This window comes from Chenopodium album, chromosome 22 (genome assembly GCF_948465745.1).
Source record: "Chenopodium album chromosome 22, dcCheAlbu1.1, whole genome shotgun sequence".
Taxonomy (NCBI): domain Eukaryota; kingdom Viridiplantae; phylum Streptophyta; class Magnoliopsida; order Caryophyllales; family Amaranthaceae; genus Chenopodium; species Chenopodium album.
Window position 1 is genome coordinate 19,531,169 of NC_137855.1, and position 16,095 is coordinate 19,547,263.

A 16,095-nucleotide genomic window follows, 5' to 3' on the forward strand; every position below is an offset into this window, starting at 1 on the left:
ATCAAAGATCAATTGAAATGAAGAAATCTTGAATCATCAACAATACACCATGAATTTCTCTCTCTTCAAGCTAGAGTTCCTCTCTCTACAAAATATGATCAAAAGTTCCAATTCTATCTCTAATTACTTCTCTAATTATCCTCTAATGATTCTTACTCTAAAAATAGAAAGAAACTACTATATATACAAGGGAAAAGTCGGTTAGATCGTCAAAAAATAGACCCACGGGGATACGGCCGCACAAATGGAAGAAGAGGGCGCACGGAGCAAGGTACGGGCACAAACCCAGGGGGGTCTTCCTCCTCCCCTTCTTCGATCTTGATCAATCTTGTGCGCACGATTAGTGATGGTGATGAACATCAAAGTATGCAGTCTTGAAATGAGCATTTTGGTGGGTTTGTGGCATAGATGATGCGTGCACCGGTCTTGAGACTTGCCCTTCGAGTTCCTCCAAGCTTGAAGCTCCAAATGCTAGCACAAGGCATCCATCCAATGTGATGATAAAAGTAGAATGGAAGCTCAAAAATCTTTGGATGCAAAATCATAACCTAAAAACAAATGAAAACAAACAAATAATAGAGAAAAACAACGAATAAACAAGGAAATGCACAAAATAAAGAAACTAACAACGAAAAGCACAAAGTAAAGAAATAAAGAGCAAAACTAAGGAAAACTAAGGAAAAGAGCTACAAAATGAAATGAAAATCATCCTAAAAGAGATCAAATGAGTGCCATAAATGTCACTCATCAAATTCCCCCAAGCTAAACTTTTGCTCGTCCTCGAACAAAACAAAGCAAGAAAGAATAAGGATGAAAAATTTATTAAAAATGAAAAAGGAAGACTCAAGATAAGAATGTACACTAAGACTCACTGTCGTAGGATCCACGATTGTTTTTAGCTACAACAAGCCCTTTAAATCCCAAAGTCGCCTATGAGGACGAGTGAGGTCTCGTAAGGGTGTCCTAAGAGTTTACCCACAACTCTCCACCAACATCAAAGAGGCAAATCCATAAAAAGAAAAGAAAAAGGGAAAAATGAAAACAAAACCTTTGCAAAATGGACTTACAAAGAGACTATAATGCAAATGAATGAAAGTCTTTCTCAAGTAATTAAGGTATGCACTTTTCAAGATATCTAAGGTTGATTGAAGCATAGGAACTAGACATCACAATCCACGTTCATCCCAAACGATCTTACCGCGTTTTCCCCACTAGTCTCAAATCTCCCCTTAGTGAGCATCCCAATGATTCCTCGAAGGAACCGGAAAAAGAGATTTATTTAGGCTACTCGACAAGCTTGACTATATATGCATCCCCTTTCCTTAGGTAATGACCCATGATTCTCTCCCCCGAATAGTGACTCAACTTTCTAGGTCGAAAGGTCTTTCCCAAAGGTTGTAACGTAAGGCATAAAGAGTGAAGGTAGGCTAAAATTTAAAATTTGGTGGTTTTCCTAAAAAGTGAAGCAAAAGGGTGATCAATCCTCAACAACACGATCAAGAAATCACCAAACAAAAACAACACCCCCAAGCTTATTTGAAGCTATACTCACAAGAAATATATACAAAAAGCGTAAACGCTTCTCCCCCAAGCTAAAATGAAGCATTGTCCTCAATGCTTAGAAGGAGAAAAGAATACATCAAAATATTTTTGAATTTTTACTTTTTCAAATTTTTTCTTTTTTTTTATACTTAAACTTGCAATGTCCTTGCCTTTTGCTAAATTCGGACGGCTTTTTCTATAATGCAATTTATTTGTCCATGCCTTTTATGATTAAGGACGACTCTTACTCAAACACTTGCCATTATTCACAAAGAAAACTTAACACAATCTTGCACTCATAAAAACCAAATTTCCAACTTCTCCACCACAAACTCCATCAAATATGATCAATTTACTTCACAAAAACCAAGAAAAGAAAGAAAATGAAACAAAAGGCCAAAGAACTAAAGATGCGGCTTGAAAAGAAGGGAATAGGCTCAAATGGTTGCAAGAAGGTAAATGTAAACCCAAAAATAAAGATGATACAAACTATCCTAAAAATGAAACCCCCGAAAAATGTGCCTTTGTCCTTCATAGATAGCTCGGTCTCGGGTTTAAGAATCATACATCAAGCTTTTATAGATTAGGTTTGCATAGTCAAGGATCCACGCCGCTCATACAAGATATATTGAAGGCTTGAAAAACAATGAACCTCACATGGATGTAGCAAAAACTCACTAGTGGTGTCAAATTGACTATAGGGAGCAACTACCTAGCATGCTACAAACAAGTAGAATCCGACTTCATGATCCTCCTAGTTCAAACCAACTACCCTAACATACACCTATCCAAGAGTCAACCGAACATAGTCTCAAACCGTGCATACCTTTACTACCTAGGTAGAAAATCATGTAAAAGACAAAGTCCTATGTACAAATTAAAGTCCAACTCATAAAGAAACAAAAATGAAAAATAAGCCTCAAAATCATACCACAAACAAGAAAGAAAATAAAGGAAAAGAAAAAAAAAGAAAAGAAAAGAAAAGGAAACATAGATAAAGGAAAATAGGAGAAAAAGACTAGAAAGCAAGTTAAACACATATATATCCCAATCAACAAACAAGTGATCGAATGACAACATTGTCATCGATCCCAAACACATTACGTGTTAACAAGCATTCATCCTCGAACCTTTCAACTTCCCCTAAACTAATCCTAGTCTATGAAATTCAAAGAAAAATAAAGAGAAAAATTAGAAAGGTCTCACCGGGCTATCCATGCTTAGCAAAATAAACAAGGGCAATATAGAAACCACCTTCATTGCGTTCCAAGACCAAAAGCATCGTCAAAAAGCCAAGTGAGAAAAGGAAAAATAAAAGAAGCTATAAACAAAGAAAAAGGTTAGTAACTTCAAAACAAAGAAAAGAAAATAACAAATAAAGGGAAACTAAACTAATCAAAAACTATAAACAACTAAGCAAAACAAGAACTAAACTATCAAAGAATAAAAGAAAGAAAAGAAAGGAAAGCTAAGCAAACAAGAAAATCAACTATCTAACTAGAAAACTAAACTAAACTACAAGATTTGGATTCAAGGGTTTTGGATCAAAGGGATTTGGATACATGGGAGCGAAAACACAACAAAATCATCATAGTCAAATCATCACAACAACAACATCTAACAATGCACACCGGGCAAACAATCATGCATCAAGAGGACAAAAGATCAAGAAAACAAAGCTAACCAAACAAGAAGAGCATAAAGATCAAACAAGAAAACAAAGTATGTATACAATAACAAGTATTGGCTACCGAGTCATGAAATTAGTTCCCCTAAGCTAAACAAAGATACATCTCAACATCCCAACAATACAAAGCAAGCACAAAAACATAAGGGATGGAGGCAAAAAGTATAAAAAGCTAGGAAACTAATGACCACTACCACTCGGCCTTGCCCCATTAGGGTCATTGTTGCCCATGTGGTCATCGAAGGTTGGGGGAGGATAAGGCTCCCAACCTCCGGTGAAGCCATCGGGCCACCCATAATGCCCCTTGAAGTTATCTTGTTGCCAAGAGGCAAGAGGAGTGAAATTCTCAGGCAAAGCAAGCTCATAGGGGTGGTTAGGGTGTACATAGGGGTAGTTAGGATCACCCCTATAGTCACACCCTCCGGGAGCCTTGTAATCGTAATTACCTTGCTCATTGATAAGTCTATTTTATATATATATTTACTCCCTGTCCCACGGTCATATTTGTGCTTATTTGGACTCTGCGGAGCTATTTTTATTACTACTATACGTTTTCTAGTGTTTTTGTAGAGTTGGCATTATTTTATAGGAATTTGCAGGATTATAATAATTCCCGAGCTTATTAAACCACTACGAAGATATTGGAATTTGATCGTATTTCAGGACCGTATATTTGAAGCCCAAGACCGAATTAAAGGAATTTATTTGGTGATTAAGGGCTCGATTAATGAGAAGTTCGAATACATATTACGAACCAACCAAGAGTATAATTGGGCCAAAGGTTGAAAGGGGCCCGGCTTGCAGTTTCAAGCAGAGAAGAGCTGAGCGTGATTTGTGGACCAGCTCGATTAATGAAGAAAGGAATGGGCTTATATTCCTTGGGCCTAACTCTTGTTATTTTGCTGAAGTCGGTTTCGTGACGAGGGAATCTTGGGTTTATAAATACCCAAGATTCACGCAGCTTGAGGGGGATTATTAGGTAGGCTTTTCTTTAGTTTTAGCTCTAGTGGAATTTGAGAGTTTATGTTAAGGAGTTGACTTTAGTTTTTTTAGTTTCTAGTATTTACGCAACTTTTGGTATTTGTTTTTTATAGTTTAGCTTATTTTAGTTTCCTCCCGTTTTCTTCCAGTTTTATTGCTTTTCGTGACGATTGTTTTCATTATTTGTATTTTTGATTTTTGCTTCTTTGTTTTTATTATAGTTTAACTTGTTTGCTTTCATGTTAGTTTTTTATATTATTATTTTCTTTAATCTCTTGTTCTTGCTTTTAATCATGCTTTCTTTACTTGCTTTGATTAGTTTAGATTTAATTATGCGTGTGTAGTTTTCTTTCTAGGGTTTATGGGGATCCATAAATAATATGAAAGGGTAATTTATTATTGTTAATTGTTAATGTTTAATTAATTTCCTATTGATTGATTTAATACTATGCAATTAGATTAGCGCTGGTTTAATTGTATGAGTTACGCAATATTGATTCGAGATTCGAGAGATGAGAATTAATATTAAGGCCTAGTTTCAATAGGCAGTTTAATTTATAAATGGTTAAGTCGAGATTCGAGAGATGAGATTTAATACCGGTAAATTAACTCTGTGATTGTAATACGTAGCGAAAGCCCTTTATTATTTGATTAATTGATACATTGATGATTGATTTATATGTTTTACCCTGGAGTATTATTTATTGGTGAACCTATGCCCTAGGTCCTTTATTCATTGATTTTCCCCTACATTTATTTATCCCTACTCATATTCTTCGTAGTATAATTCCTTTAATCACAACAACATTGGTTACCTTGATAATTTAGATTATAATAATTAATTAGGAGTAGAAAGACTTGTTTCTCTGTGGACTCGACCCTACTTCCCTATCTGCATTAGTTAGAGGACTTAGGTAATTCTTTTGATTTGGGGATACAAATTTTAACCTTGTCACTCATCCGGGTAGAAACGACGGTTGGTATCGGGCTCGGAAGGTCTTGGCCAATACGGGTGCCCATATGAAGGTATAGGACCTTGCTGGGGCGGAAAGTAAGGATAGTTAGCCGGGGGAACAATGTTACCGCGGTCAACTTCCGCAGCATATAATTGTTGTTGTTGTATGAACATACCTTGTTGCATTTCAGAAATACCTCTCATTTGGTTGTAGATTGCTTCAAAGTCTTGATCATACATCCCCTCTAAGCGGATTTGCAAACCGCTCATTTAATCACTAAGTGCCTCCAAGTCGGCATTAGCAAAAGAATGTTGCCCTTGTTGTTGTTGTTGTTGTTGTTGTTGTTGTGGACGTTGTTGATGTTGTTGTTGTTGATTTTGTTGTTGTTGTTGTTCTTCTTCTTCTTCTTCTTCTTCTTCTTCTTCTTCTTCATCATCATCATCATCATCCTCCTCTTCTTCATCATCGGAGTCAAAGTTGGGGCGCCGGTAGGACTTAGGAATGTGCCACACGTTCTCTGTGTTGATCCGGTGCAAAGAAGTCAAAGCGGGGTTAGGCAAGAAGCACCAATGCTTGTTGTTCCTCAACCATTCATACTTCCCTTCCTCATAGTGCTTGGAGATGAATTGCACTTGCCCCAATTGTTTCAAGTCAAGAAAAATAGTAGTGCCATCTCCAATTTAATTGCAATAAGGCAAGTAATGATCAAGGTGGAGGTGATTCAAGAGCCTCATCACCATACCCCCACACGGAATCTCACCGGTGCACCGGTTCCTCAATGAAATGCAATATGTGGCAAACGCGTACCCCAAGTTTAACCGGCCACGATACTCAGCACGGGTGGCCAACCACAAGATCTTGAGCTCTAACTTGCTCATCTTCCCCAACTCTTGCTTGGGGAACACCACTTAACCCAAAAGTCGGTGTACCACCCGAAGACAAGGTTGGTACGCAATGGAAATCTTGGCATCCTTGGTGATGAACTCACCAACCCTCGAGATATCTTCCCACCAAGAGTTTTAATCATACTCCGGAATAATGTACGGCTCAAGATCCAAGATATCTCCATGTGGATCAAAATCCAAAGCCACGTTGGATTCTTCCAAGGAGCGGTCAAAGAATTCATTAAAGAGTTGAAATTGCACCCGGTATTGCCCCTCCACGGGCACAAGCTCAAGAGTAGCCAAATATTCCAAGGTTGGCTCCTTGTAGGTGCGGTCGGAATGAGCAATAAAGGAATCCATTCTCAAGTTCAAAAGCAACTTCCTAACATCCTCATCTGTCCCCAAATTAGTCATGTCGCGTTGGAGATAGTGGAGAGTGGGTTTGAGGGTTCTTTCATCCTTGAGCTTTTGGTAGCGGGATTTTGTTTAGGGTCAAGGATTTGGCGTCTTGGTAGTGGAGTTGGAGATCGTTTTTGTGGAGTGGAGGTGCTAGGAGTGGGTTCATCAATGGAGACATTGGTTTTTCGCTTTTTGGTAAACTTTTGAGAAGGTTAGACATTTTTGAAGCTAGTTTGGTTCACCAAAATCAATTAACACAATATCAACACCAAAACTCCAAGAATCACCAATTCAAGGAACAACACTTCCACCAATATACAAGCTCAATCCAAACAACCAAATAATACCAATCAACCAAGAAAATCCTTCACCACAATCCAATACACAAGCAATCAACCAATACCAAATTGAGTACCTTACTACCAATTCTACCAAAATTCAACTTAACAAAATCCAACCAAAATGTTCACAAATGCTACAAAATCAACAAACAACACAATGTTATGCAAAATCAATCAACAATCAACACAAATTATCATCCAAAATCAATAACAATCATCAAAATCCACAAAAACCATACTACTACTATTCATGCTCATAGAAAAATTCAAAACATGCATATATATGACATAATTAAGCAAATTGAAGTTATAGAAGATGATTAAACCATATATGAAGCAAGTTTGAACAACTTTGAGCCACCAATTTCGACCACACACAAAAGCCCCAAATTATACCCAACCTTGGAGGAGAGAGATTAGGGGTTTATTTTGGTGAATTTGTATGATTTTTGATGAGTAGAATGGAAATGTAGTTGATTTTAATGATTTTGGAGTGAAAATTTGCAAAGATTTGATGAAGATTGATGGAGAATGGAGGGTAAGGAGGTGCGCACTTGGGGTTTGAGGGTGATGGGGTTTCGTGAGGAGTGAGAATGAGAATAGGATGAAATGAAAGAAAAAGAAAAGAAAGAAGAAGAAGTAGGGGAGCCCCGGGCTCAGGTGCGCCCGCACCCACGGGTGGTGCGCCCGCACCTGGCTGGTGCGCGGCCGCACCGACCCCGTGCGCGCCCGCACTAGCCTAGCTTCCCTTCTTTCTTTTTTTTTTCTTTGATGCTCGATGATCTCTTGGGTGCGTTCATGAATCATGATGGTGATAAACACCAACATAGGCAGTAGCAAAATACAATTTTAGTGAGCTCTAAGCTTGAGATTCATGAACCCACCACAAGAACTCACTAAGCATCAACTTCCTTCAACTTTCAAAGCATGAACTTCCTAACTTACCTCACTAAAATTCTTACCCCTTTACCTCAAAGTTCGATTAGAATCGAACATAATCATGACAAATATCGCAAAACACCTTCCATTCGTCATGCTCGCTTGGTGAAATCCAATCCCGAAAAGTTCATCCTACAAATCCAAACAAGTAGAAAAGTGAAAGAAAAAGAAAAGGAAATAAAAGAGGGAAAAAATAAGAAAAATTCAAAAATCAAAAGGAAAAGTTAGAAACTCCGGGTTGCCTGCCGGGAAGCGCTTGCTTAAGGTCCTAAGCTCAACCCTTCCTCCAAATCATGGAAGGTTAAAGAACACCACCTTTTTCAAGGTAGTAGATAGAGCGAAATCTTCTTCATTCTTTGGCAACCTTCCTTCGTTGCTTGATGAAACTTCCATGAAACACTTCTCAAATTCACAATTTTCTTTTCTCAACTTCTTCCTATTTCTCAACTTCTTGGAATCACGAGCCTTCTTCTTTGGCTTGTTGTTCAATGTAGATGAAACTTCAACATCCACAATCATAGAGACCTCCTCTTCATCTTGAGGAATAAGCTCAAACCAAATAGGAATCTCAACTTCCTCCTCGTCTACGAGCTTGGGAATCATCATTTTCTCTTCACTAACTTTCATGCTATCAAAACTTGAAAGAACATCATCAAAATTCTCAAGAGCATCGTTAGTAGAAGAGTCAATCATACATACATTGTCAATAGAACGAGAGGAACTTGCACACATCATTTCTTGCACAAGAGACAAAGACTCATGCATTGGTTTCAACTTAAAACTTTCCTCCTTCTTACCACATCTCAAAGTAATGCGGCCTCCTTTCACATCTATCAAAGCTCCCGAGGTGGCCAAGAAAGGTCTCCCTAAGATGATAGGAATGTGTTCATCTTCCTCAATTTCTAATACCACAAAATCAACGGGAAAAACAAACTCTCCTATCTTAAGTGGGACATCCTCAACTCTCCCCTTAGGAATCTTGATAGATTGATCGGCTAATTGAAGGGTTATGTTGGATGGTAGAAGCTCACCTAGATTGAGTCTTTTAAAAACCGAGTAAGGCATGATACTCACACTAGCACCTAAGTCACAAAGACCATTCTCAAACATCAACTTCTTGATTTTGCAAGGGATAGAAAAATTCCCCGGATCTTCCAACTTCTCCGGTAACTCCCTATGGATTAGAGCACTAAAACACTTTCCCACTTCCACCGAATTAACTTCATTGCAATCTCTCTTCCCATCTAGAATTTGTTTGAGGAATTTGGAATATCTAGGCATTTGTGGGATAGCTTCGGTGAAAGGGATAGAAACATGAACCTCCTTAAGCATCTCACGAAATTTTCCAAATTGCTCATCCATCTTGTGCCTCAAAAACTTTTGAGGATAGGGTAGATCGGGAATTCTTATCTCCTCACACTTCTTCTCATCATCCTTCTTTTTTCTCTTGCTCTTCCTCACAACTAACACCTTTAGACACAACCCTCTCATCTTCCTCCCTCAAAACACTCCTCTCCTCATCTTCCTTAATGGACCTAGAAACTCCCTCATTAAGGACTCTCCCACTCCTAGTGGTGACGGAATACACGGGTTTCTTCGGTTCCACTCCTTGAGAAGGCAAAGAGGAAGGACTAGCATAAATCCTTAAGAGTGTTTGCAAGTTGGATTATTTGTGTCTCAAGCATTTTGTTATGAGTCATCATCTCATTAAACTTCTTATCACTAACCGCCATATAGGTGTTAATGATCTTAGTTTAATTTGATTATCAATCAACTCTTCCAAATTTGACTTAAATGATGATGGTTGGGAATAAGAACTTTCACCATTGGCTTGGGGCTTTGGAGCAAAACCGGGAGAGGGTCCCCTTTGATTGTTGTTTTGAAAATTTCCCCTATTTTGGTTATTGTTCCAATTCCCTCAGCCTTGACTATTGCCACCATTATGGTAATGGTTACCAAAACCTTGAGATTGGCCTTAATTACCATACCCATGGGTTGAGTTTTGATTATTACAACCTTGGTTGTTATAGTTACCTAGGAAACCTTGGTTTCCTTGGTTCCTATATCCTTCATTGTTATAATTATCGAAACCACCTCCTTGAGGGTGAGAATTCCTATTACCAAAGTTCTTAGGTCCTTCAAACCTTTGACCACCATTAGCATTAGACACAAAGTTCACATGTTCACATCCATTATTTTCAACATCATCACATCCATCAACAAAAGCTTGTAAACACATGGAATAATCATGATCATAAGATGATAAGAACCACATAAATCACAAAATAGACAACCACTTGGCATGTTATTAGAAGTAGAAGGAGAAGAGTTAGAGATTGTACCTTTCCCGGCCCTTTGGTTTGGGAGGTAAGACTCAAAGAATTCGTGGACACACTCTCAAGCTTCGCTTTGATTGATGTCATCTCTTTCCCTAGATTTGAAATTTGGGATGACAAGTTGTTGATTGCGTTGAGATGATCCATGGAATAATCCACGAAATAGACCGTTGAGCCACTCTTGCTAGTAGACTCTCTCTCCTTCTTGCCAAGCTCTATAGTATTGATGTGTGTCATAAATGGCACACATTTGATGAGCATTTAGGTCCTTTTTATCCTTTTTTCATAGCTTTCTTGCTCAATAAATGCTCGGTTTTATGCTTTCTCTCTCTTTTCTACCTTTCTATGTTTTTCTAGTATTTTCTCCTTTATTTATTATATTTTCGTTATTTTAGTTGTTTTCTCTTTACTTTAGATTTTATAGGTTTAGTTTTATTTTATTTTAGTTTATTTGATTTTATTTTCATTTCATTTTCCTTTATTTTCCTTTATTTTATTTTATTTTCATTTTATTATATTTTCTTTCTTTTATTATTTTCATTTTCATTTTATTTCTTTTACTTTTATTTGTCGGTTTTAGTTTTATTTTACTTTATTTTATTCCTCGGTTTTATGTGTGTTTGTAGGTGTTGGTTCCAAGTCCGATTTGGTGTTAGCTACTGCTTAGTTTGGTCTTCATCACCATCATGGTGATGATGGTGATGGTTATGGAAGCAACCAAGAACTACCCCAAGCTGCTGCCTTCTCTTCCCCTGCTTTCCCCTTCTCCACACAAAGCTCCACTCAACCACCACAGCAACCAACAAAACACCACAGCCACCCACGCAACCCAGCCGCAGCCAACAATTCCCGCAACCACCAGCAGCACCGCAATTTCCCTCCAACTCACCACCAAACGCAAGCAGCCCCTGCTATTGCAACCACACCAACAACCGCAACAGCCTCCAATTCCCCTGTTTCCCACCAGCCACTTCACGCAACACCAACACACAATCGCATCAACCACCTGCTGCCTCAAACCACACACAATCGCCACCAATCGAACCCCCAAATCAGCCACCAATCACCCCGCAACTGCTGCCCCTTTTACCTCCTCAATCGCAGCCAACAACCGAAATTAACTCCAGCAACCGCAACAACCACCAGCGCAACTCCCCCTAGCAACAAATCGCCGCTGCAGCACCGCCTTCAATTCGAACCTCAGCAGGTGCGGCCGCACTCGCAGCCCTTGCGGCCGCACGTAGCTGGGTCTGTTTTGTGCGTGGCTTGGAAGCTTTAATCTTGGGCCGTTGATTGATCTTGATGAACGGCTATGATCTGATGCGTGAGAGGAGAAGCATGGGATCACTTCCCAATTGGAGGAGCAGCAACTCATGCTCTCCGTTTTCCTTTTCATTTCTTTTATTTTAAATTTCTTTTTAATTTAGTTTTCATTTATTTTTCCTTTTCTTTCATTATTTTATTTTATTTTCTTTTCCTTTTCTTTTTTATTTTCTTTTCTCTTTTATTTTCTTTAATCCTTGTATTTATAAATACCCATTTTTGGGTAGAGAGAGAAACAAGTAGATAATTAGATCATTTTCCTAGCTTAGTTGAGAGCTTCTCTCTCTACTTTTTAGGGTTAATTTTAGGAGTAGATTTTAGAGAGAGAAAGTGAGGAATTTCAATGGTGATTGAGAGATTGAAGATTCAAATGTGACAATTATATTGGAGATCAACTCTATTATCAAAGAGCATTTCTAACTCTATCTCATTTATTGCTTTGTTTAATATTCATTGTTTGGATTGTTGATTTTGATTAGAATTTGATGATTTGATGATTGATTTTGGCTATTCATGTTTGTATTGGTAGAATTGATAATAATGTTTGAGTAGTTGTTTGGTTAGGGATTTGGTGAAGCTTATGATGTAATGAATTGATGTAAATTGGGGATAATTGATGGAGTTGATGATGTGATTAAACTTGGTTAATTGATCATGTGCATAAGTGTGATTAATTAGAGAGTAGCTAACTTTGATTATTGCACTAGATTGCATTGTAAGTTCACATTAATACGGACCATTGATTTGTGGCTTGCATTTACACGATTGAGGTGTCTTGTGATGTTTCCTAGCTAGAGTTTATCGTAGTTGACGCTAGTTAGACCTCTAGGAGAATAGCTTGACATGCTCTTTTGGTTGCATGATTAATTTTCCCTCACATTGCTTGACTTAGTCGACTTTCCATTCCAATTTGCATCGTTCATTGCCATTATTTGCGGATCCTAATCCCTAGCTCTCATATTTGTTTGGTTTCTTCGTTTTAGTAGTTGTTAGAGTCACCTTTTATCTCTTGTCTTCGACCTAGCTTAGGCATATAATTGGAAGCATTTAGGCATTACCGTTCCTTTGGGTTCGACCCTTGACTTACCTCTATACTTGTATTTAGGTTTGTTGAGTGTTTATAAATTTTGTTTGTCTTAGGGAAGATTAGCCCAACGACCTAGTTTTCCCCACGTCAAGTATCTCACAACATCCTCAATTATGTCAACCACTTCTTCTTTCGTCCTATTTATTATAGGGCCACCGGCTCCTCCATCTAGGCATGACTTGCCTTGAGCACTAAACCTCCATAGAAAATTTGGATCACTTGATAAGTAGGAATCCCATGATGTGGACATTCTCTTTGGTACTCCTTGTACCTCTCCCATGCTTCATAGAGATTCTCATTGGGCCTTTGCTTGAATCCTTGGTTTAATGCCCTAGCCTCCGCCGTCTTCTTTTGTTGGTAAAAAGTGAGACAAGAAAGCTCTAGTAATATTTTCCCATGTTCTAAGCGAATCAGGCTTAACCTCTTTATCCAACTACTCTAAGGCACGACCAATGAGAGAAAAGGGAAACAACTTTAGCCGAATGAACTCTTGAGAAATGCCGTTCACCTAAATGGTATTGCAAGACTTTTCAAATTCCTTTAGGTGATTCAACGGACTCTCACTCTTGGCTCTACTAAATTGCCTCCGTTCTATCAAAGTAATCATGGCCGGTCTTATCTCGAAATCATTCGCCGGTGTTGTAGATGGAGCAATCCCACTCTCAAACCTATAAGCACCGGGAATGCCTAACACCTTCAAAGCTACCCTTGGATTCTCTCCCATTCCTCCTTCTTGCATCTCTTCCTCAAACTCCTCTTCACTTGAAGAACTATACTCCAAAGATCGATTTTTCTATTCTTCTCCTTGAGAGTGTCCTCTCAATTTCCGGGTCAAAAAGCACAATAGATCGATCACGAGCGCTATGCATGCAAAATCTCAGAAGAAATTGTTAGAAACACGGCTACAAGTGTAGCCTAAAAGAAAGAAACAAAATCTTTTTGTGTTTTTTCAATAAGATGGAATAGACTCAACAACAATACACAATCACGACACCATTCCACGGCAACGGCGCCATTTTGATCGATGGTGAAATGGTAGGTCGTTAGACTACCCTCCCCAACCGGTCAAACAAAATTTATAACACTCAACCAACCCCTATAAAAGTATAGTAGCAAGTCAAGGATTGAACCCAAAAGAATAGTGAGTGATGGTCTATTGTCTTTCGCTAAGCTGTCCCGAAATTAAAGGTGGGGTTGTAATGCTAAAACTAGAGCTAATCACAACAAATAAACTTGTAGAAATCAAAGATGATAAACACTAGGGCTAGGATCCACATGCATTCATAATGGAGATGGCTAATTGGGAGGTCAAATTAGCTAAGTCAAACAATATGAGGGAAAATCAATCATGCAACCAAAAGAGCATATCAAGCTATTCTCCTAGAGGTCTAACTAGCGTCAACTACGATAAACTCTAGCTAGGAAACATCACAAGACACCTCAATCGTGTAAATGCAAGCCACAAATCAATGGTCCGTATCAATGTGAATTTACAATGCAATCTAGTGCAACAATCAAAGTTGACCAATCTTCAATTAATCATACACATGCACATGATACATCAACCAAGTTTAATCACATCATCAACTCCATCAATTATCCCCAATTAACACTAATCCATTAATCATACATGCTTCACCATTACCCTAGCAAGTAAACTACTCACTAATCATGGTAATTAAGATCAAAACACAACTAATCAACAATTTCATCATGATCGTATTAAGAAATCTAAAATCAATACAAAAATCAATGAAACTTCAATCAAACATCAAACAATCAACAATCATATGAAAAACAAATGAAATCAACTAAAATCAAACTTATATTGAAATCAAAGATGAGTAAACCTTACAAAACTTGATGATCAAAGATCAATTGGAATGAAGAAATCTTGAATCATCAACAATACACCATGAATTTCTCTCTCTTCAAGCTAGAGTTCCTCTCTCAACAAAATATGATCAAAAGTTCTAATTCTCTCTCTAATTACTTCTCTAACTATCCTCTAATGATTCTTTCTCTAAAAATAGAAAGAAACTACTATATATACAAGGGAAAAGTCGGTTAGATCGTCAAAAAAAGACCCACGGGGATACGACCGCACAAAAGGAAGAAGAGAGCGCACGGAGCAAGGTACGGGCACAAACCCAGGGGGGTGTGCCCGCACGCGCCAATGGTGCTGCCGCACACGCCACTGGTGCGCCTGCACCTGCCCTGGGTGCGCCCGCACCTAGGAGGGTCTTCCTCCTCCCCTTCTTCGATCTTGATCAACCTTGTGCGCACGATTGGTGATGGTGATGAACATCAAAGTATGCAGTCTTGAAATGAGCATTTTGGTGGGTTTGTGGCATAGATGATGCCCCCACCGCATGCGTGCACCGGTCTTGAGACTTGCCCTTCGAGTTTCTCCAAGCTTGAAGCTCTAAATGCTAGCACAAGGCATCCAATGAGATGATAAAAGTAGAAGGGAAGCTCAAAAATCTTTAGATGCTCGATCATAACCTAAAAACAAATGAAAATAAACAAATAATAGAGAAAAACAACGAATAAACAAGGAAATGCACAAAATAAAGAAACTAACTGTTTCGGGGTTTTTTGTGATTCCCTCGGATACTGGTCGCGCTCTGTTGACAAAGACTCGGACACCTGCAAAACAACGAATATTCCGGTAATCGGAATATTCGCCTCCGACGCTCAAGTTAGTGAACGGAAACGGAAAAGGCTAGAGAGAGAAAGTAGAGAGAAGTTGGAGCGTTTTTAGAGCTCTTGTATTAATGTCACATCAAAATCCACCCCTCCCCTCATAAATGATTGGGGTATATATAGGGGTGGGAGCATGTGCCCCCTAGGGTTTATGCCCTAAAATCTCGTGACATGATTGGCTGCGCAATCAGAGGTCGCCACGTGTCGTGGGGGGGCGCCGTTTTACGGCTTTCAAGGCTTTCTCGGGATTTGGGCCTGAGGTCATCAGAGCCCTTTTCTCTTTCTGATTGTAGCTTTAGGGTATTTAGACATGGCAGACAAGTGTCACCATAACAGGTGGACACGTGTCTCACTCTCATAGGGCCACGTGTCACCTGTTTATTGGGCCACGTGTCACTATGAGATTGGGCCACGTACCTGGGGTATTTTTACCCTAAACATTTGCCCCTCAGAGGGGGTGGCTTGTACACTTACTGGCCGCCTCCTCTGATCTTGCATTCTGGACGTCCTGGTACTCTGGGTTGGATTTGCTTCCCATCTGCCCTAGACGTCCATATACTTTTGATTCAAGGCTCTTTTTGCTACGTGGACGTCCATATATTTTGCCCTGGACGTCCTCGTAGTCTGGAATGAGCTTGGCTTTTTGCTTATTTAGACGTCCATACTTTGTAATGGACGCTCTCATACTCTGAGAGAGGCTTAACCTCTGAATTCATGCGGTCGTCCACTGGACGTCCTCACACTCTAGGAGGAGTTGATCTCCTACCTACCCAGAACGACCACAGAGATGAAACTGGACGTTCTGAGACTCTGAGAGGAGCTTATCTCCTAACCACTCAGAACGGCCACAAAAGTGAGACTGGACGTTCTGATACTCTAGGAGGAGCTTCTAACCACCCAGAACGGCCACATAT

At 39.1% G+C, this 16,095-nt stretch overlaps 1 pseudogene; it reads left to right on the plus strand.

Moving 5' to 3' along the window:
• Nucleotides 1-12,707: 12,707 nt before the first annotated feature.
• Nucleotides 12,708-12,781, plus strand: LOC145606432 (small nucleolar RNA R71; annotated as a pseudogene).
• The last annotated feature ends 3,314 nt before the right edge of the window (nucleotides 12,782-16,095 follow it).